Raw genomic sequence first — 22,801 nt, 5'->3', positions numbered from 1 at the left:
CCAGAGATACTAAGGTACTCTGATGGATGATGAGTGCTCCACTTGAATGAGATCACATTTTATGTACCTTCGGTAATACTTACCCTCTGTGCAGTGTTAGGTTCTTTGCTTCATCATCTCAGCAGTAGCCCAACATGAAAGTTTTAAATGTGAGAAGGTTTTCCTTTAGTTTTTATAGAAGATAGTTCAGAAAAGGGCTGTGGCTCAGTGGCAGAGTTCCCACTCTGCACGCAAAAGATCTCAGGTTCAATCCTCAGCAACCCCAGCATGGGAGAGGTGACCCGTGTGTGAAACGCTGGAGAGCCACTGCCAGGTAGCCAGTAAAGACCTAGATGACACATGGTATAAGGTCATCTAGATCTGTATGACAAGTGTCACCAGTGTTCCTATATAGCAGGTATAGGCATCTTGGCACCCTCCAGATGTTTTGGACTACAGCTGCTACAAATTATGGCCATTGCCAATGCTAGGTGGGCCTAGTGGGAGTCGGTTCCAAACACCTGGAAGGAACCAAGTTGCTTAGTCCTGCTTTATAGCTTCCCTGCCTTTTATACCCTGGTAAGCTTTCAAGCCTATCAATCACCTACATGTTCTGATGATGCTTTTGTTGAAAGCACTACTGTATCACAGATGGTGATAAATACCCAGGTGTTACTGGCCTGTTTTGTGGCTGAGGGGGTACAGCCTACCACATAGACTACATTTCTTTCCTTGTATTGGAAATCTGTTGGATGGTTTGATCTTTTTAAATGTTGTTCTTTCCTCCTGCATTTAAATAAATGTGATCTATTTTATTGTTAGCATTCTGCTTATTTAGAATGCCTCATTTTTATTGACTATTTGTCTGATATACTTTCCCCAGAAGATTTAACTACAGCTTTACCATATTTTTGCCCAGTTGCCATCATTTTATTCCACTTACGTGCAATGGATGATCTTTGCAACTTCCATCTAGAACAAATTATTGCCTTTTTTGTATCTGTTTACGTTTCTGAAACATATTTCCCCCAGCTATACAGCTATTTATTTGTAGCCTTTCCTATTCCTGACTGCCAGCAGCTAGCTTTAAAAAAATATGATGCTTGTAGAGCATGTTCAGACATGGGCTTTGTTCAATTTTCCAGTAGCAGTGATGTTGAGCACCTTCTAAGAACATAAGAAAAGCCTTGCTGGATCAGACCAAAGGTCCATCTAGTCTAGCACTTGGTATACATGGTGGCAAACCAGCTGCCCACAGCATCCCCCAGGCAGGATGGGTGCAAGACTCCCTCCTGGCTAAGCTCCTCAGTAGCTGGTGTATGCAAGAATGCCACTACGGGTAAAGGAGGTAGCACATGGCCAGCTGGGCTAATAGCCACTGATAGCCTCCTCTTTCATAAATCTGCCCCTTCCCTTTTAAAAGCTACTCAGATTGGTGGCCATCACCATGTCCTGTGGCAGTGAGTTCCAAAGTTTAATTCTGTGCTGAGTGAAGAAGTACTTCCTTTTATCTGTCCTAAACCTCCCGCCAATCAACTTAACAGTTTTTACATCTCTTTACATCTTTCTGAATATCTGCTGGCACAAATGAAGAAGGTATTTCTTAGGTCATCATTTATCTTAGAGCTCATCATGATGGGACATAGATGCAGAAACCAGCTAGGTATGTTGGACTGAGGCCCTTTGGGACCATATGACTCTCAGTCAACACCTTGCACTGACTTTGGAAAACCATTTGGAATTTGTCCAGATGCTGGGGCAGTGATCCTTCATCACCCACCCTATCAGAAGCTGTAGCCCTTCAATTCATACTGTCATGTCAAGCACTTTGAATGCGTAAAATAATATATGAAATGCATTGCAGGAGAACTTGGATTTTAAATGCTTGGTTATGTGTTTATCATTAACGAAATAGCCTATTGTGCCTTTTGGCAGTATCTTTCATACAAGCTGATATGGCTCTACTAATCAATATGCAGGAAACGCACAGCTTTGTAGGGTCTGGGCATTCTACATTTGTATATCTCTGAAGAATTTGTCTTGTTCTCTGCAGTAGCAATAACTGCATTTTCTTCAGAGCGCAGACTTTTACAGAGGAGAGTTGCCTATTTTGCTTTCTGCTGTGAAATTTTTATTTTTACTTCTGTCCATTTACAGTGATTTGCTGGCAGGCGAAAGAGATGTTGGTGTTACTGTTTGGCAGCTAGAGACCACAATTCTCTTCAGGGTGAGGCAAGATAAGGCTGCAAGTTAAGGCTTACATTGCAAAATGTGGATCAGCATTTGTAATATCCCTAAATGGCTTTTAGGATGACAGTGACCCTGCAGTAAGTAGATGTCACAGGCAGTACCCAAGAGGGCACATGCACCTTTGCTGATTCCTTTCTGCCCATCAACCTCCTTCCACAAGTAGTGGGTGCCACCAATTTCACTGTGTGAGCCAGACCCACCATTTATGCAAAGGGTAGTTGGTGCTTCCTTACAGAAACCCTCATTTGTAGAAAGAGGCAGGTCAGTGGAGCTGCATTATGCAAGCACCAGACTCTTTCCAGAAAGGAGTGCTTCCGTTCATCTCAGGTTGCCCTAGAAGCAGCCGGGACTACTGGAGAGGATGAAATTAATAAGGATTGTTCCTGAGAGGTAACCAGGTTGAGGGCTGGTTGCCTTAGGAACAAAAAGCACTTGATTAAAGCCAAGTAAAGGTAGCGGGTGGCATGAAACACTGGCGTTAAAGTCACAGACCTTAAAGAACAGTAGCAGAATTGAGGTTGAATGTCGGGCAGGGCAACCAACAAATTTATCCTTCATTCCAATGCACTGTTCTCTTAGGTGCCTTGCATAGCCTTAAACCTGAAGACAAACCTCATTCTTGCCATCAAAGGAGCAAGGCACTGGTTAATTCACTCACACTGAGATAGCCTCTAGGAAGCATGCAATTGCCATAGAATCAATTAAAATGTCAGCCAAGCTATTTAGCCCCTTGAGCAGATGGGGAAGTATATAAAACTCAAGAGCAGAGCTTATGAATGAATGAACAAATGAATGGCCTGAGGGTGGGTATGTGAGGCAACCTGCAATCCATCCCACCCCCTTCCTCATCAGGATGTGTCTGGTGGGACCTGGTGACAGGGATTTGATTGGTCTCTTTTGTCCTGTAACTCCAAGTCTGTAGCTGCTGCCTCTATTCCCTCATGTGTAAAATGGAGTTAATGAGTTCCTTCTGTTTAAATGCATTATAACTCCAGCTAGTCAACTTCGTTGTAGAGTCTCCATATCAGGAATATGTGTTCCATCACATGCTGATCTATTCTGAATCTGATCCATTCTGAATCTCGTGAACAGTTGCAAATCATCAGTGCTGGCACACTGCTGAGGCCAGTTTCACATGGCTTACTTAATTTGGCTTTTGCGTTTCCCCTGTCAGGCATTCAGATGCAAACCCAAAACCCTGGTTAGCATGTATCTTCAGTCTGAAATTTTCTCTTACTTTTTCTGTCCTGCACTAACAATATATAATGCATTTGTCAGGACCATACACATTACAGATAGATGAAAAAACATCACACGTGTGCAGTTGTAACATGTGAAGCTGCCCTGAAGGTTTCCAGGCCAAACTTCAGAGGAGTATGGTTGGCATCCACACTACCTCGGAAACAAAAAGGCCCTCAAAGACTTTTCTAACCAGTCCTTCCTTTGTGGTTCTTTTTTGTTCACAGGACCCAGCCAAAGAAAGCTAGGAATGCTGGAGCAGGGGACAAACACACACACACATCCATAGCCTTTCATTTGGCTGCCAAGTGGGCTCCGTTGCAAGGTCAGATTCCATTTGCAGAGGGTCTTGCTAGCTACTCCTCTGAAGTGAGCAAACCAGACATGCTTGGGGCGTTCTCTTTGGCAGCAGGGAGCCTGGATTTGAGGGAGCAAAGGAGGCGGGAGGAAGAAGGAATAGAAGCCAGGATATTTCAGCAATGCACACTGCCGTGGAGGTCAACAGCTGGACACCGTGCTCACGGCAGGCAAAGGAATGTAAAGAGGCAGGGCTCTGCAGTGGGAGGCAGCTGGAGAACACTGATTCTTCTCCCTGAGCTGAGCAGCCTTCAGCAAGAAGGGGCACATTTCTGGGGTGCTGTGTGGGGCATTTCCCTTAGGTGAGAAGGCACTCTTGTCTTTGCCTCACAGAAAGAAGACCAATGACGTAGAGAAAGAGGTGCTCATGGTCCTCCTGCCTCCTCTGGATAATTCTGAGTGGCTTCTCCATTCCAGCCAAATTGAAATCCTTCTGCGAATGCCTCACTTGGAGTGTACCTCCAAGCCCCTGGTGACTGCCTTGTCCTACACACCTTCATCGTTAAATCCCTCCTCAAAACTAGCCTTCTAACAAACTGCAGGCCCTACCCCATCTATTGTACCATCATTCTGCCTTGGTCACAGATTTTTACAGGAGGGTCCAGATTCTGGATAGGCTACTATGACTTTTTCAAGCAGTGTTTAAAGATAATAGGTCTAAGTTTTGTGTGGCCTTTTTCCAGCTAAACTTCTGACCCTGAAATTGGGGAACTTGAGTTCCACATGCCATTTCCTCAAAGGCAAAATCAAGCAAACACAACGTTCATGCCAAGTTCTGTGACCAATACTTCAGTTTGAATTCTTTTGAGCAACATTAACCAGGAAGCTTAGTCTTGTTTTTGTTTGATTTGGAGAATTAGTATGAATTCTAAGATTGGTCTCCCTTTCAAACAAGGCCACGGATAATCTAAAAGTAGTAGCTGAATGTTAAACAGGGTTGGGTTATGTTACACCCATTAAGAACAATGGCAGGTAATGTGCACAGAGACTTCTGTGATCTAATAGGTCTTTTCCTTCCTAAGCAATCCTAAGCCTGTAATGATAGGTGTAATTAGCTCTCCTGCTGCAGGGCAAAGTCTGCAAGAGGGTCAGTGTACAAGGGTTTTTATCTTTCTACCCAGAACAGAAATTTGATCCCAGAGTTTGAAGTACTATCCGAAAGGGGCCTTGGTTTCCCCCTGGAATTTCTGAAACTGGCTTTCACCCAGAATAACCACTTGCCCAGTGTTCTGCTTCCCTAAAGAAAGGTACAGACCAGAAACTCAATAAAAGGACAAAGCCAATCACTGCAATAAAAGGGTTTGCTGGAAAAACTAATGTTTAATAAATCTTTTTTGTCTGCGGTGTTTAATCATCTTCTTGTCAATGGTTCACTTGTCAACTGTCGTTTCTCTCCAGTGAACTGACCAGCTACACTGAAGTCCCTTGCATCAAAGAAAGGCTGATTTTGGTCATCTGAGCAAGCTAGTGACTAGCCGCTAGTGGCTAATTGCTAGGCACTAGACCTGACACTGGAGCTGAATGATCTTGGCTCAGTTCTGTGCTCTTGTCATAAATTCAGCATGTGATTTTGGCTTGCAGTTAGGATAGGTCTCCAGAGGAAGCTTCCCAAGGTCCAAGTCTGCACTTCTGTACACAATCTTGATGTGCAATAAACTGCCTCATGGAAAAGAAGGCATGAAACACTGCAGTGTTTCTCGCTGCAAAACTCCACCTTCAAGTATGTAGAGTTCTTCGTCGTGGCCTCTATGCATCACACATATGGGTTCTGCTCCTGTGCAGTGCCTTTGGCCGGAAGATTAACAGCTAACAGTTTTGGCGGGAAACTCCGCTCCCCCTCCCCTCTAGTATTACATAAGGAGCGGAGTATCCGCCATTTTCCAGTCTTTGCGACCGCTGTTCGTTGTGCATTGTGCCGCTTCGCTCTCGCTTAGATCGTTACTTACCTCTCTCCCTTGTTGAAAAATTTCTCCTTTTCTTACCAAGTTAGTATTCCCTTGTTCATGTTACTGTTAGTATTTCACTTAGTTCTTTGCTTTCTCACTTCTCTCTCTCGTCCTGCTTTACTATCTCCTTCCTTTCATTTTCTACAATGGCGCAACGGGCGGCGTTCCGCAAGTGCGGGAAGTGTGGCTCTAAAATGCCCACTGCGGATTTGCATGACCTGTGCCTCCTTTGCCTGGGGGAAGGGCACAGGACAGATAAATGTGGCCACTGCTTGGCTTTCTCCAAACAGGCGAGGAAGAATCAGGAGAACTGCCTCTGCAAACTGTTGTGGGACCAGGCTCTCCTCCAATCGGACCGGCTGGTGGCTAAGCCTCTCACAACTGTGGCTCCACCTGAAGGCCGTCCAACTTCGGCCGATCTGCCGCAGCGCCCGGCCTCTTCCTCCATTGCTCCGCCCTTCTGATGAAGGTGCTTCTAGTATGGCCGATCAGCCTGTTTCCCTACCAAGGAAACAAAAGGAGAAGAGGAAGCATAGTGACCCGGAAAAGCAGCCTGTGCATAAGGAGGCCAAAAAAGATAAGGCTGAAAAGCCGGTTAAGAAACCGAGGAATCCTGAGCATACAAAACATCAGCACTCGGGTTCGGTGACCTCCTTCGATCTCGGATGGTGAAATAAGGGATTCACCACAGAGGGATAGGTCTCCAACACCAATGCCGCCCATCCCTCTGGATACCGACATTGCCATCTCTCCTCCGAGAAGCCGTAGGAGCCGCTCTTCAGATGCCAGATCCGATGACTGGTACCAATCCCGATGTTCCTCCGCTCTGAGACGGGAAGAGTACCAATCCGTGGGCTACTACCCGGTACCCAGAGGACGATCTTTGCTGCCAGCTCCTCGGGATCATTTTCATTCTATACCCAGAGATGCCCCGAGGGCCCCATCTAGAGAGAGCGGCGGAGCGGGGTCATCAGGAGATTCCTCTTCCAGTGCCCCATCTCCTTACTGGATGGAATTGGACGAATCCGAGGTTGACTCAACTTTGCCAGATGCAGCAGTTACTTTGTAAGGCCCGGGGTCACCTGAAGAGCCGCACATCTCCTTTGCCGAGCTAATGTTCAGGCTGGTGAAGTCGCTCGACATCGAAGCCCACCAACAACCGGGACCAAGCACCAACCGTTTTTATGGTGTGGTCAGGGGCGAACAATCCACCTCCATTGCCTTACCGTTTATAACAACTCTACGGCAGGCGATGACTCAACCATGGGACCCCCCGGCCCATCCACAACCGACTTCACGTAAATATGAGTCCATGTACCGGGTTCGGGAGGGGGACATTCTGTTCCTCCTCCACCACCCCAAGCTGAACTCAGTTGTTGTGAAGTCTTCTCAGGGCCGGGAAGCACGTGGACACACCGCGCCTCACAATAAGAAGAGAAGAAAAGTTGACTCCCTCACGCACTGGGTATACGTGGCTTCTGGCCTCGGATTACAGATTTCAAATTTTGAGGGCACCTTGGCGCACTATTAATGTTTCCTCATGCAGCGCCTAGACAGTATCATTGCCACCTTCCCAGACAACCAGGGTGAGCTGACAAAAACCTTTAAGGAAGCTATACAAGTGGCAGTGCAACAACTTTCTACAGCCAGGCACCATGTAGATACTGATTCGAGGTCACTTGTCGGTGCCATTTCTCTCCGCAGACATGCCTGGTTGCGTAATTGCAACTTTCCAGAAGAAATGAAGTGAAGAATTGAGGAGATGCCGTTCGATGGATCTGGTCTCTTCAATGTGAAGACGGATAGCAAATTAAAAAAGATCCACAAATCCAGAATGATGGCCCGTCGTATGGAATTGCAATCCCAGCCTCGCCGTAAGTGGTCATGGTCCCGTCCACAATACTGCCAACAATACCAGCCTTGGCAACAACAACCACACCAACGCCAACAACGCTGCAGGCAGCAACCATCCCAGCGCTTCCAGCAAGGCCACCGCCGCCACTTTGACGGGGATAGACGCCAGCGCTGATGGGGTGAGTGAGCCTTTCCTCTCCTCCCAACTTCACCCTCCCCTCTCTCATTTGGGGACCGGCTGAAAAGTCGGCTCCCCACTTGGAAATCCATTACATCTGACAGGTGGGTGTTATCCATCATCCAGCATGGATATAGAATTGAATTCGATGTTGTTCCATCACCAAATCCTATCCGGTTTACACCGACCTTGTCGGTAGTGTTGGATGAGATTCACCAACTCCTTGCTAAAGGAGCTGTTCGTTGCTTATCGTTATCGGAAGGACTGCACGGATTCTATTCCAGATATTTTACAGTCCTGACACGAGATGGGGGTCTCCGACCAATATTGGACTTGAGAGCTCTCAATAGATTCATAACACCAAGGAAGTTTCGGATGACCACGCTCCAAAATATCCTCCCGTTGCTGGGGAGAGGGGATTGGTTCGCGTTGCTGGATTTGAAGGATACCTGTTTTCATATTTCGATACATCCATGTCATAGGTGCTTCCTTCGTTTGCGGTAGCCTCTGAAATCTACGAATTCAAGGTGTTACCTTTTGGATTAGCCACTGCACCAAGAGTTTTTATAAAGTGTATGGCTCCTGTCTGCGCACACCTTCGACTACATGGAATTCGGATATACCCGTATCTTGATGATTGGTTGTCGGTTTCCGAGACTAAAGAAGGACTTACTTCTGCTGTTGATACCACTTGTGGTCTATTACAAGACCTTGGACAAGACTCTTAATCAACAGAAATCTTCTCTTCTCCCTACACAGACAATCAACTTTATTGGAGCCCGGCTGGATTCTATGGTGACAAGAGCCTTTCTTCCTCAAGACAGACAACATGCTATCACTCGGTGCATCTCTTGAATTCGACGAGAAAGGACTGTTCCTGCCCGATCTAGTCAAAGCCTGTTGGGGCACATGGTGGCATCCATCGCCGTGGTTCTGTATGCCAGACTCCGACTACGTCCTCTTCAGTTATTCTTCTAGGGGATATTCCGACCACAGAGGGATTCACCTGCCAAACGGATTCGGCTCCCGTCCTCCGTTCTACAGTCCCTATTATTTATTTATTAAAACATTTCTATGCCGCCCCTTGTCGAAGCCTCAGGGCGGCTTACAACACAATAAAATACAATAAAATACAAAAATAACAATATAAAATTAACAATATAAAATAAATAACAATGTAAAAGAAGTTGCCCTGGCCACAGCAGTCACACAACCCATCCACCGACCCCGCTTGGTGTCATGGGTGGTCTGACTTTCTTCTCTTTGCTGCTAGGATCTCTCCAGCTGTTTGTCGCACCACTGAAGTTTTTAGTTTTTTCCATACTGACAATAACTTTATTAAGGGAGCGAACGTCTGGTCTTTCAAAGACTGGAAAATGGCAGATACTCCGCTCCTTATATAATTCTAGGGGGGAGGGGGAGCGGAGTTTCCACCAAAACCGTTAGCTGTTAATCTTTCGGCCAAAGGCACTGCGCAGGCGCAGAACCCATATGTGTGACTGCAGAGATGGCCACTCGAAGAACATCAGTTACAGGTAAGCAACCTGCTCTTCTCACCCTGGAAAGTGGAAAGAGACAGAGAATTTGGATAGCCTTCTCACAGGCATGAGGGTTGATAGTCTTGGGTATGTTGAATGGTTTTACCCAAGCCTTGTAAAAACCCTCTCTGTACAAGAACCTTCAGGAGCTGAAAAATGGGGATGGGTTTTACTTCATATCATAGAGCAAACCTGCCTAGAATAACTGAACCTTGATAGCATCTGAGTTCCTGTTCCTGAGTTAATTTATGTTACTACTTTATCCACAGATTTTTCCATGGGCTTTTCGTTCACTTAGTTAAGTGCTGCTGAACATACCCACACTTTTCTTATGAACACCCACTGCAAAAGGCAACTATGCTAGCCATCTTCTTGTGCAAGTTCCATGCAATAGTCATTCAAAAATGATGAGCATATTTGCAAAATTTTCTGGAACTATAAAAAGGGTGGTAAACCAATGGTGGTTGCTCCCAAGTAGCACTTGGGCATCAATGAAAGGATAGTCACTGGCAAGGAGAAAATAACAAAGAGAAACAGGCTTTTTGCTGCTTCTGCCCAGTGGTTCGTTAGCAAGCCTCCCTAACTCATGAGGAAATTGCTGTCCTTGGTTCAAATTACACCGTGACCCACTGTTGATTGAACAAGGTCTAGAGCAAGCTATGAGTGATCAGGGTGGCTTGTTGCTGAAAATAAGTCACACTGCAGAAATCAGTCCAGGTTCAGTCAATATGACAACCCACTATTGCTGGTTGCCCACAGTGGGTCATGTGAACCAAGTCACTATCTCTTTAGCTTCTATATGAAGACAATAATGTTTGTCTACCGCAAAGAGTTGTTGGAATGTGATTGAGACAGTGCACACAAGGTGTTCTGCATTCTTAACTGCACTCTATTATATTGCAATGTTATTTGTTAATGCCACTTGAGCATGAATGCTGTTTGTTCCGTTACAAGCTGTGCTGATCCAACCTTTCTCTGTCCAGAGATTTGGGATAACTCTGTCTGTCCTTCCAGTAGTGTTTATATTCAGCCGTTCTTTGTCCTCTGGTCTCACCAGTGGTGGGGCTTGTAGCTGGGCTGTGGGCCAAGAGCTGATCTGACACATGAAAGTGGGATTTATGGGATGGCGCTTTGATTCCAGCTGGAAGAACACGTGGGGCTCAAGATGAGAGGCAAAGCATTTGGGTCCATGACAGGGAGGAGGATGACAACATCCAGCTGCTCTTTCTCTTGCTTCTGCTGCCAGCATTTCTTTTGATGCCTTTTACAAGTTTTTCTCTGTTTGCTTGTCCAAATGAGGACCAGCAGCCTGGCTGAAATTGCTTGCAGTTCACCCACACACTTCTGGTAGTACACTTTGATTCTCCTGTGGCAGCTTGACCCGTTATTCCAAACTGCAGCTCCTGCCTTATTCTTTACTGTGACGACATGTCCAAGTCTTGACTTGTAATGTCTGCTGTTATCATCTTGAGTTTCCCTGCTGAAGGTGTTTCTCTATGTAGAGCTCAGGATTCTTCCTGTTCTGTCCCCATTTGGAAGTCCAAATTGTACATCTGGAAGTCTAAGCATACAGTTCCACAATAGCTTGCCTACCCACCTACCATCCCCTTTCCCACCCTGTGCCCTTAAAGCAGCTCATGAATTTCCATCCTGTCCTTGCTTTATTTGGCCATCTGCTCTGTTTGATAATTGACCTGGAGCTCCTCTTGGACTGGCTGCTGGAGCTCCTCTTGATGCAACAGCTCTGCTGATTGACCTCTCTCCTGAAGAGCAGCTGAATATGCCAACTTGGATTCCAGCTCCTGGCATTTCCAGCTCAGTCAAATGTGGACACAGTGTCCAAAGGTAGTAGCTGGGGCTGTGATACTGCAGTTACCAACAAACATGCAGGTGAACATGGCTTTGAATGTGATTTCCAAAGGGAAAAGTGCAAGGAGAGAATGTCATTCTGAATGTGATTACGCTGCAGAAGTGTGGGAAACTGAGTGTGCACAGCCTTAGTGTGCAATCCTACACCCCATGCCCAGGATGCACCTATGCCCCCCAGCGTTGCATACATCCTATGCCCAGAAGGAGGTGTGGCTGCAGCGACCGCCACCACCATGCCTTGCACTGGGTATTTTTGACTGTGCTTATGAAGTGCTGGGGAGTGAGAGGAAAGAAGGCTAGGCTGTTGGAAGGAACTGGGGGAAGTCAGCAGCCACTCCCCAGCATGCTCTTTTGCTCCATCCGAGACACAGTTACCAGCTCAGGAAGCGGGAACAGCTGGCACTGTTCTTTTCATGCTGGCTGAGAGGAGGGCAGGACAGGGGCTCAGCCTTCAGAGACCCACCTTGGAGATCCACCTTGGGGATCACAGATCTCCCAGATGATGTCAGGAGACCATAGGGCTGAGCTTGTCATGTGTGTGCTACTGTCAAAGGTGTTGGTAGTGCGACCTCTGAAAAAAGGGAAACAACAGGTTTAATGCCATTGGGGTCCTATTAACAAGATTGCTAACAAAAAAAAAAAAAAGAAAAGAAAAGAAAAGAAAAGATAAGGTGAAATGCTATTTTAGGCTACTTTAATTTATTATCTGTCATTACACTTCTATCCCACCTTTTATCCTCTTACAAGGAACCCCAGACAGCTTCCTCTTCCTTTCCATGTTATCCTCACAGTCCTGTGAGGTAGGTTAGACTGAGAGTCAGTTACTGGGCCCATAGGCACCCCATGTGCTTCCTAGGGAAGTGGACTGTAGAACCTGGGTTTCCTGACTCCGCACTCCTACTATACCACAGTACCCCTGTAATAAAATCATATTTTCCAAGTCTCCAGAAGTAATCATTGTATTCTGAACTAGCCAGATCTCATTGGAAATGTTGAGTCCAGTTCTGGGTGCTGCACTTCAAGGAAGTTGCAGAGAAACTGAAACTGGCTAAGGAGACAACAGTGAAGATGGTCAGGGGTATGGAATGCCTTACAAAGCAAGTTTGAAAGAACTGGGTATGCTTAGCCCTGAAAAGAGAAGACTGAAGAGAAGCATTGTTCAGTTGCTTGAAGAGCTGTCACAAAAGAGGAAAATTATCTGGAGGGAACAGATTTCTACCCATAGCAACTAAAGAATTAGAAATGTGCCATTCTCTATTAAGAAAATGGAACATCTATACCACCCTCCAGAGACCTTCTGAAAGATGTTCTATTCCCCGTGTTAATTTTCCCAGCAAGCCCCTGTCTCATCTGGGTGTGGTGAGAATGTTTTGCAGAGTGAGTGGGCAGATGCTTAGATACCAAATAAGTATAGGGCCAAATAAGTAATGTTATAGTTGGCTTTCCTCTACTTGGTCACTAGGGAGACTTATAAAATGTGTTTGCTGACAAATGGTGAAGCTATTTTTGAGCCTTTCTCAGCATTTGTAGTGTAGCTGGCTCTGTCCTTAGATCTGCTCTGGCTTCTAATTCAAGTTTAGCCAGGTCTTCTTCAGTAACGTTGGATAAGGCCTTAATGGGAAAACTCTACACTTTATTCTCAGTAAGGTCTGTTGCCTGATACTGTTACTCTTGCATGATTAGTATATCATTGTCCCACAGCTCCACATTCTCAATCACATGCAGTTGCTATTTGCTTTTTGACAAAGCACAAGATCCTGGTCAATTGGAGTTGCCTGTTTAGCCCAGGATTAAGACAGGCAGGACCAGGGCGAACTTGCCCACTGCCAGAGGCAGGAGAACATGTGCACGCCTCTCCCCCACATTCCCCCCACCCCAGCCTTATACCTCCCACTGAGGTCTGCATTGCTGCATCAACTGCAAAAAGCAGCCTTCTGAGACCCCGTACATCCTCAGGCTGTGTGGAAGGGGCTGTCCCAGGGGATAAAGTATTCCAACAAGGTTCAGGCTCACACTGGGTACCCTTCCACGGAAAGCCAAGCCAGAAGGCAGGAGCTGTGACCAACCACCTGTCCTTTGTTTCACTGAGAGCAAAACAGAGGGTGGTAGGATGGATGCTCCAAAGAAATCTTCTCTTGCTGCAGCAAACACCTTGGCAGACAAGCAACTGGTGGGAATTTTGGAGTACCTGTTAGAGGTGGAGGTGGGCTCTCTTGGTGGAGACAGCTCGAGTGCCTTTCCTCTTGTTCTGACGTCTAAGGCAGGCGCTGCTTCTTGCAAGGGCCAGCCCTGCTCAGAGCATCCATGGCAGAAATGAGGCTGGAAATCAGGTGTCTACTGTCCCAGCTGAACATATTATTATCTGGTAGCCACTGACATCGATACCTTTTACAAAACACACTCCTTTCAAAGCTTAGCAGTTGTTTTAAAGAAAATCTGCTGTGTCGTATAATTAGGTGGGGGTACTCTTCGCCCACCACTTCTTGAAAAACTAGCTCACTTCTTTTGGGAGAAGTGGGGTCAGTAGCAGAACCACTGCTAGGAATAAGATAAGGCGAATTGTTCTCCCCCTGTGCCCTTCCTTGCATCTGGATTCAGTTCTTCTTTGGCTTTTTAGGCCAAGCATGCTGTTAAGTCAGCAAGAAACAGAAGTTGCATCAATAATTGTTCTCACACAGCATACTATATAATGCAAAGCACCCCGACATTGATACCCTCCCTTTGATAAAGTAGGGATAGGCTAAAGGAGATCAAGTGATTTGCAGGAAATTAGCAATTATTTCCAACTGTTAATAATTTAACAACAAGGAAAAAGAAAAGCCTTCCCCAGTCATCCCAAATTAGGCTGCTTAAATCCAAAAAGCTTGGGATGTGGAAAAGGAGTATGTTCACACATGAAGGGATTTGTATGTGAATTCCCAGCTCTGGTACTGGAAACAAATTCTGAGCTGACCATATGCTCAGAGGCATTCTGTTTGGCAATTCCATGTCCGTGCTCCTGAATCACTCTTTGACCATGGCTGTAGCTGGCAGATCTCAGTGTTCAAATCTCTTGTCAACCATCCAAGGAGTTTCATCTAGAAATACATAAATATCAAAAATAAGAACCTCCAGACCTGAGGTCTGTTGGGCCCTGCTATAGACAAGTGACTGCAGTTCATTGAGATTTGTCTGTGAGTCTGTGCAGGAGGTGGGGATCCAACTGAAAATAGCAACCTTTCCCCAGGGGAACAGAAATACCAATTCCAATGGAAAAGGCAGGATTCCAGGGTGTGTTGACACAATCTCCTTAAGTGGCAGACACATCGTGCCTGCCTCCTAGTCTTAGGTAATTGTCTGACTTGATTGGTCTTTGACAGCTAATGCACAGCCCCAATTTTACACATCTGGGTAATCAAAAGCCAGATAACAGCCAATAGACATGTTTGGATACAGATACATTTGTGTTAATCAAAATGTGCAAATGAGCAATGGTAGGGTTTGTTTGTTTATTTTCTCCAGCCAGAGAGCTGTGATTATAGAAATGAAAATAGACTAGTGCTCATTTTGATCTGACTACTGTTGAAGCTGGGGGCTTGTCTGTCTAGGTTTATGTGTTTGCAAACACGACTCTGTTGTATCTAAATCTGCTAACAGCATGTTATAACAGCAGTAAAAATGATACAAAAATACGGATGTCCATCTGAAATAAGAAAATTCATAAACTACATATCAGCAACAACAGCACCATGAATATTCAGTCTGGAGGAACTGCACATATAAAATATAAACAAGACCCTTCTCTACTCGCTCCCCTCTGTTTTACCCACTTGACTGTTATTTTATATCCTGCTTGTTTAAAAACTGTTGTCCAAGATGGATTTCTCTCTAAACTTGTATTAGTAAGCTGTTTCTAGAGTGGCAAACGGTGTTAATATTTAGCAATTTTCAATTTGCATACGGTTAAACAAATGAGCATGCATAGGTGATTAGTATTTGTGTATGTGTTTCTACTGGAAATGTAGCAACCCTGAAAAGAATATTATCCCACCTTTGGCCCTCTGTCTTCATTATCTCAGTTGAACTAGAAACCCATCAGCAGCTACATTCCAGCACTGCTTGTGGCCAGAGCCAAAACTGGATTAAGCCAGAATCAAACTTTTCAAAGGTAAGCTAGACCCTTATATTTGTTCAGACAACATTTTAGAATGTGGGCCAGTCATTTGACCTGCCATGATATATCATTCACTGCTCAAGAAATCTATCCCTGTAGCCACAGGTTCAGCTTGAACCAAAGCTTGACTTTGGGTTTTGTGGCAGAATAGCTGCGTGGTACACAGAGAGTGTTTCCTTTCTGGGGTTTCTATTACAGAACCTCTAGGTGGTGCTGTGCTGTAGCAGAAAGGCACAATCATGCAAGCAGAAAAAGTTCATTCTTTTATTTTCAAAAGAACACAGCATTTCCCCAGACCTGAAAAAAAACTCACAGCAAGCGCTGTTGAAAAACAGACGTGGAACTGAAAGGTCTCAATGTCATCTCAACCACTGTGAGTAGGAGAGCATGCGTGTCAAGCACATAATGAACTCCTCCTGAAAGAAAGCTCTGAGCTTTGTTTACTCTAAGGTAAGTGTGTACAATCTCGGCTCAGGTTTGGAACACTGTGTTCCTCGCCACTCCCCCTCCCTCTGACATTCCACCTGACATGGGTGGGAAGTTAAAAAAGTGGGAAGTCTCCACTGACTCTAACAGAAGTTTTTTCCCTTCCCTGCTTAATCCACCCACGGTGTGTGTGTGTGTGTGTGTGTGTGTGTGTGTGTGTGAAGTTTTTAGAAAAAAATGGGCAGTGGAATAGGGTTTACTAGAGTAACTTATTTACTAGAGTAAATAAAACTATCAGGCTCAGCTACATGCTACAGAATTACTGTAACGTAGCTTGGCTCCACAAGGAAGGGCATGGGAGAAGAACCACAGGAAAAAATGAATGGAGATGAGTATGTTGGAAGTGTGTGTGTGTGTGCGCGCGCGAGAGAGAGAGAGAGAGAGAGAGAGAGAATGAGAGGTGGGGGAGAGAGAATGAGAGAGAGAGAGAGATTCAGTTACTTTTGGGGAATAAAGCTCTTTAAAGTATATTTCAAAATCCACCACATCAAGCTGCTAGCAAAGATCTGTGTAAAGAAAATCTCTACCATTTCTCTTGCTGAAAGCAGAGAATGGTCAGTCAATATTACTTGCCCCTCTGTTCCCTCTTAAGTATGGAAGATCTTTGTTAAACAATGAAATAGGAACAAAAGAGGTTTAAGGTGCAGTCCTATGGAGGGATGACAAATCCCAGTGTAACTAGTTGGGGCATACTGGGAATTGTGGGGCTTTTTTCATTCTAAACTTGCATAGGATTGCACCTTTATTTAGGTCAGTCTCTGACTGTCTTGAAACCTCACTCAGCCTCTGCATAGCAAAAGCACCTGACTCAGTTAAACTGTCCAAAGCATGCTTTGTTTTCAACTAAGAAGTAAGTGTGTGTGTGTGTGTGTGTGTGTGTGTGTGTGTTGGAGTGAGCATGAACATTATATATGAAGCTGCTGCTGCTAATTTGCACAGTTGCTCAGCAAAGCATGCATTTCTCTAGGGAATAAAGGGCACCTTCTGGAAAGACCAGTGGAAATTCAGTTTCGTTATCACTTCTCTCTCAACCATCCAGTGCCTGCTCCAAATGTTTGAGGGCTCTTGCACAAAACACCCTGAGTGGGTCCCCTCCCACCTTCTCACCAGCCACTGTCACCAGCTGCCACTGTCCCCCCTCCTCTTGCTCATCACTGGAACCACTTGCTCCCCTGCCATGCAGACAGTAGGCAGTGCCGTCTAGTGCTTCTCCTTCTCACCACCACCATTTTATGCCATCCTTCTTTGATGCATCTCCACTTTTAAGGGATGCAGTTAGTGGGAACTCAAGTAGAACATCAAATTCTGCTTCAGTTGCAGAGTTTGAACTACACGCTTGCCCAAGAGCCTGCTTATCATGTAGCAGTTTCCTAAGAGTCTGGAAAACTTTATTCTGCCATGTACAGCTTGGTAGTGAAGCAGGAACATATCATAATCTAGCCATCCTGTGACATGCCGATGGTGTTTCCTGCTGTTAGAGCTTCTTAATTCTCATGTGGACATTTTTCATTTACTGCAGCCTTCCTTTGGGCAACAACTCGCTTGCTTCCTGTCTAAAACTTTTCACATTTTAGAGCTGCATTTTCCACAGACCAATACGTGCGTGAAGGCACTAACAGTAACTTCTGTTGCTGACAACAGAACTTCGCCATTTTGGAAGTTCACCAGCTGCTGTAGTTGCACTTTTTGAAGACTTGGGAAAATGGAACTTTGTCTCAATGCAGTTAATGGAAGACAACATTCATATGGCTATCTCTCTGGACAGGTTTTTACTATGAAAGATACTGAATTTAGCCATATGGAGTGGAAACTCATAGTACTCCGAGTAGAGATGCACAGCAATTGAAAACTCATCCCAACCTCAACAGGTTCAGCTTTCCATACATTCCCATTTCCGCAGGCAACAGTGGGCTGAGTTGGGGTTTGAGTTTAGTTCCTGCAAAATTCTGTGAAATATTTGCCCCAGTTTGGAACTGAGAACTGCTATTGCTGATGACATTTGCACAAATTACAAATTGGGAGCAACTCCTTGGATTTGAGTTGCTGCTGTTCTTATTGTAGCATAAAACATTTTCCTCTCATTTCATATGCACTCACTCTACTTGGTCTACCTTGAATTTTCCAACAGTTAATATTAGATTTTTTTTTGCCAAATATGGGCTTCTGTTCTGTAGTTTGTACAAATATGTGCTACTTGCAGAGCAGAGGCCCAAATTTTGCACCGATTTCCTCATCTCTTAAAAAAATATGCATATTACAGCCTTTAAAAATGGAAGTCACATAGAATAAGTCAAGAAATTGTTTGGATTTTCACCTCACCCCCTTTCAGATTCCTCACACATCCCTACTTCTGTGCATCTGATGAAATAGATTCTGTTCCCCCAAACCTTCTGCTACAATAGTGGATACTTTTTATAGTGCCACAAAACTCTTTGCTGTTTTTGCAAGACATGAGACATTTTGAAATAATAACTTCTGGAGCGTAAGACGGCAACTGGGTTAATGAGAGCTCTGTGCGACAACCTGCCTTTTCTGCAAGCAAAGAAAAGATATGTGCATTTGTGATCAGAGACATTGCCAGAGATAGCCTCAGGGCCAACTCTTCAGTTGTGGCCAAGTGTGCTGTGTGTTTTTCCCTGCCTAGATTGCACAATGTATATGACAAAAGGTTAAGTAGAACCATTTGCCCAAAGCCTAAGCCATAGGGTTTGCACACCAACTGAATCCCTTCCAAAATGTGGCAGTAAACAGAATTAACACTTGTAGTCTGTATCGTATGACCAATCACATAATTTAAGAGTTAATGGAGTGCTGTGGCTGGAGGGCTGAGCTTGGGTGTGGAACATTTTGACACTAAAATATGTGCTCAGCTGTGAAAATGAGTGGCTTTTGAATAGGCAGCATGTTGTATTATGTCTGTTTATAGGGAAAGGCAGAAGGACCAGCATGTGCATCCTAGAGATGGGGATGGAATCCGTCTGGTTTGCATTTCACGCTTACCTCATTCATGCTTCCTGAACAACTTCTGAAACTCAGCTCTGCACTTTTCCAAATTTTGTAATGTAGTCCGCCAAACAAAAACTGTGCACAGAAATGCGCATTTAGGGAAAATATGCACAAAATGCCTGCTTTTCGGGAAGTAATGTATAAGAAGCATATTAGAAGAAACTGCTTACAAAAATGTATAACTTAGGCAAACTTGCATACAAGAATCTGCACACTGGATTACAAGTGTACAAGACTGTGTCCAAAGGTTTGGGTAATTTTTTAAAGGAATTACAAGCTGATACATGAAAGGGGCAAAATGAACTGTAAAAAATGAGATACAGAGTGAAGCCGTAACAGATTTGTGTAACCCCAGATCAGGCCATGTGAGTGAATAAAAGAAACAGTACAGTGCTGTATATGTGAGCATGCACCTGGCTTCTTTTTTAAAAAATGCAACAATATGTTATTACAATTTCCTGGGACACCCCAGGGCAAAAATGCTTGATTTAGAAGGGGGGAAAGCGTCACAGCTTTACCAAGAATCGGCCCTGGTTCCTGGTCCATCTATTCCCAGTTATACTGTGCCCCCAGAGTAGATTTCTCTCATAACAGCTTTTGCTGTAAAAGTTAAAACATTTATTTCTGTTTACTGACACAACCAGCTCAGGTTGAACCTTCTGGTGAATAGAGTACAAGTCTTGAGGGAGGCAGAATGCAAGGCCACCTACCTTGCAAGGTTGTTGTAAGGCTAAAAGGTTGCTCTTTTGTGTATTATCTGAAGAACAGCTTTCTCATCTTGGTTTTAATAGAAAGTTTTCTGCACCAGCACATAGCTGCTTTGTTGCTGTGAGATTTAATTTGGCGCAAGCAAGCAGAGAATGTGTACGTGAAGCATTTTCGCCAGAATTCCCCACCCTGGCCCCCTTCAGATGTTTTGGACTACAACTCCCATCACACCCAATGGCTGGCCATGTTTTGGGGCTCATGGGGGTTGTAGTTCAAGTATGTGAAGATTGCCAGGCTGGGAATGGCTATGCTACCACAGTAATGATTGCAAGGGCCTGGATTTCTTTTAAAGGTGCCGTGTGGAAGCCCAAAATTATGCATGTTGGCTTTGCTTTCTCAGGCAGTCCTGCTGCCAAGGGGTTAATGCTTTCTGGCAGCAGAGGTGGCTGTTAATGATTGATAGCAATGATGCTCTCAGTAGGTTTTGAAGGAAAACATATTCCAGCCGCTGCCATGTGAGAACTAGCAATGCTTGGCTAGCAGATTTCGGACTGGAATTTCATGAGGGAGGTGAGCAAGTGCTTGGGAATAACTGTGCGTGAATGGATGGATGATTCACATAATCTTCTATGCTGGCATGAATGGGTGATCCTCCCACTGGCTATGGATGTGGTTGGCCACAATGTTTATTTCCAAGGCTGCTGGAAAAGACCTGTGCCTGCCTGTCATGTTCATGAATGTCCTTGTCATGCACGATGTTTGTTTACGTGTGTGCGTATCCGAGGGGAAATCAAGACTGCTTTGATGGGCCGAACAGGGACATACAGCAGACACGTGTTTAAAACCAAGCAGGACTCTATGCAATCACTCCTCCTCCTCCTCTCTGCTGCATCGCAGGGCCGGTGCCCACACAGTTACAGCTGTGCCTCATTTTCTGCCCAGCATGCTTGTAAAGAGAGAAGCAATCCAGATGTTGCAATAGGCTGGACTATAAATCTGGAAGAACCTTTCCCAACCTTGTGCCCTCCAGATATGGTGGACTGCACCTCCCATCATGTTGGGAGTTGCAGTCCAGCTCACCTGGAGGGGAACTAGTAGGGGAATATGGGTATGGACGGAGGCAACATGGTGATCGTACATAGCTATGGTTCAAAGGACATACTGGTGGTTTGTGTGACAGCACAAAGTCCTACTTCTCTGACACCAGATTGAATCAGTACTTTTGGAGAACAATTCTTGGCTGTCTTTGTCTGCTTTGCAGTCCTCACTGGCCCCCTCCAGCGAGCACTTAAGGTAGGACACTTGGGGAAAAGTGCACTTTCAGCAGTGGGGTGGAGAAGGAGGAGGTTTCAGATGCCATGAACACCTATAGATTCAAGCATCCTGGGTGGACACTGTGGCTGAAGACCATTAGAACAGCCATCAGACCTGATGAGTCACCTGCCCAATTAATCTGCTGCGCCGGATTAATGAAATACTGCCCATCCAGGCAAAGCTATGCATCTGGACTGTGGCACCCATTTCTAGATATCTATGTGCCTAAGCATGATGTGTGTGAGTGTGCGCATGCATGTGTGCGCACTTAAGTGGCATTGCAGCAGCAGCATCCTCTGTCCCCAACTTCTGTATAATCGAAGGGATTGCTCCAATTTCTGGAGGCAGTGGATGGGGGGGGGGGGGGTTTCCTGGGCAAAGTGCCATCTGCTCTGTTGCTTGTTTTTTCTTGTCTTTTGCCAGGTGGTGCTGCCTTGGAGAAATGTAAAAATCACGAAAAGAGAGGGGGAAACAAAACACCCAGAAGGCAAAACCCACTGGGCACAACATTATTTAATTCCAGATTAATTCCCAGCACACTTTGAACATGCAAGTTCTCCCTCATGGGAAATTAACAATTAGGATATAAAACCAATGTTATAGTCTGATTTGTTCTTCTCCCAGTTGCTCCAAACTCGATAGATAAATTCAATAATTAAACAAATATGAAATAGCACATGCTGCCCAGGTTTGCAGCATGGAGAAACGGCTATATCTGTGAGTAGCTTATACAGTAAGAGTGCAGAACCTCATGTCTGGGGACCAAATCTGGTCTGGTGCCCTGGAAGGCTACACCAATTCTCTGAGCCCTTTCCTCTTTCCCTTAATCACAAATACTTGGGTAGTTTCCCAGCTTTTCTGCATTTCTTCCCATATTAAAAGGTTAACATGGCCTTTCTAAGCCTTGCTTCTTGGCAGTAAGAACTTTAACCTACAATATGCTGGGGGTTTTGCCCACAGTGAGCCCTACTGTGAAATGCAATTTTAAATGTTCTCAGATTCCCCACAATGCATCCCTGGCTAGGGGATTCTGGGAACTGTAGTCTTTGGAGGAAACTAACAATGTGAAAGAATGGCTGGGTTCAGCCCGAGTCAGTTGTGTCTCCTTGGAGAAGTTAAGGGCAATACCCACTGCTTCTGGCCTGAGGAGGGACAAGCCAGCACCTGAGCCAGCTGTGGAGAAAAGTTTTCATTTAAATAGAACGTGTAAATTTGCTTGGAAGGCCTCATTTGTGTGGGTCTGTGGGGTGCTGTGCACCAACTCTGAAACAGGCGTGAAGCTAGGGCAGGCTGTGCTAGCAGTAGACCTTTCACATCTAAGAATGCAGCATCTCTTCCAGTAGCAGGAATGTCCTTTGGCTATTGGATGCTTATAAAACACTTATCTATAGAGTGGAGTTCTCTTTTCCCTATTGTCCTCCTCCACAGACAAACAAATGTCCATGAAGCAGAACAGGGAAGCTGCATTAAGGAATGCACTCACTGGATGAATCCAGGAAGAGTACATTGTGCAATGAGTGAGTGAGTGAGTGAGTGAGTGCAGCTGTGACTGATTTAGGCTCATGCTTTGTTCAAATGTACTGGATTTTAACTCAGCATAGATGATTCTGATCATTCCAAAGGCCAAGGTAGTGTAAGATTCATGTTTCTAACTTCCTTCAGATGATTTCCACAATCCGTAAGTGAGACAAGGATATAGCTGATCTTTCAGTGATGTCTTTGCTCACTCGGCTGTTCACTGTTCTGATGCTCTTATTTCCTTATGTGGCCCCTGGAAGGTATGAACTCCCGTTTAGGGAGGGTGAACCTCTGTTTCTAATCTGCCATGGGGCAGGGGGAAGGACCAAAGCCAATTTGACATGTGACTTGAGTCTCCTCTGTGTGGCACAGTGCAGGATGAGTTTGCTCTGCTGCCCCAGGGGAT

The 22,801-nt window shown here is 45.1% G+C and overlaps 1 protein-coding gene across 3 annotated transcripts in view; it reads left to right on the top strand.

Annotated features, from left to right (window-relative positions):
• Positions 1–22,801, top strand: part of PLEKHA6 (pleckstrin homology domain containing A6) — a 203,664-nt gene that overhangs the window by 75,041 nt on the left and 105,822 nt on the right. The gene's annotated exons all lie outside the window — the stretch shown is intronic.

Source organism: Varanus komodoensis, unplaced genomic scaffold (assembly GCF_004798865.1).
Source record: "Varanus komodoensis strain SLA01 unplaced genomic scaffold, ASM479886v1 scaffold1, whole genome shotgun sequence".
In the NCBI taxonomy this organism is placed as follows: Eukaryota; Metazoa; Chordata; class Lepidosauria; order Squamata; family Varanidae; genus Varanus; species Varanus komodoensis.
Note: the sequence above shows the minus strand (reverse complement) of the source record. Positions and strands in the feature narration are given on the sequence as shown.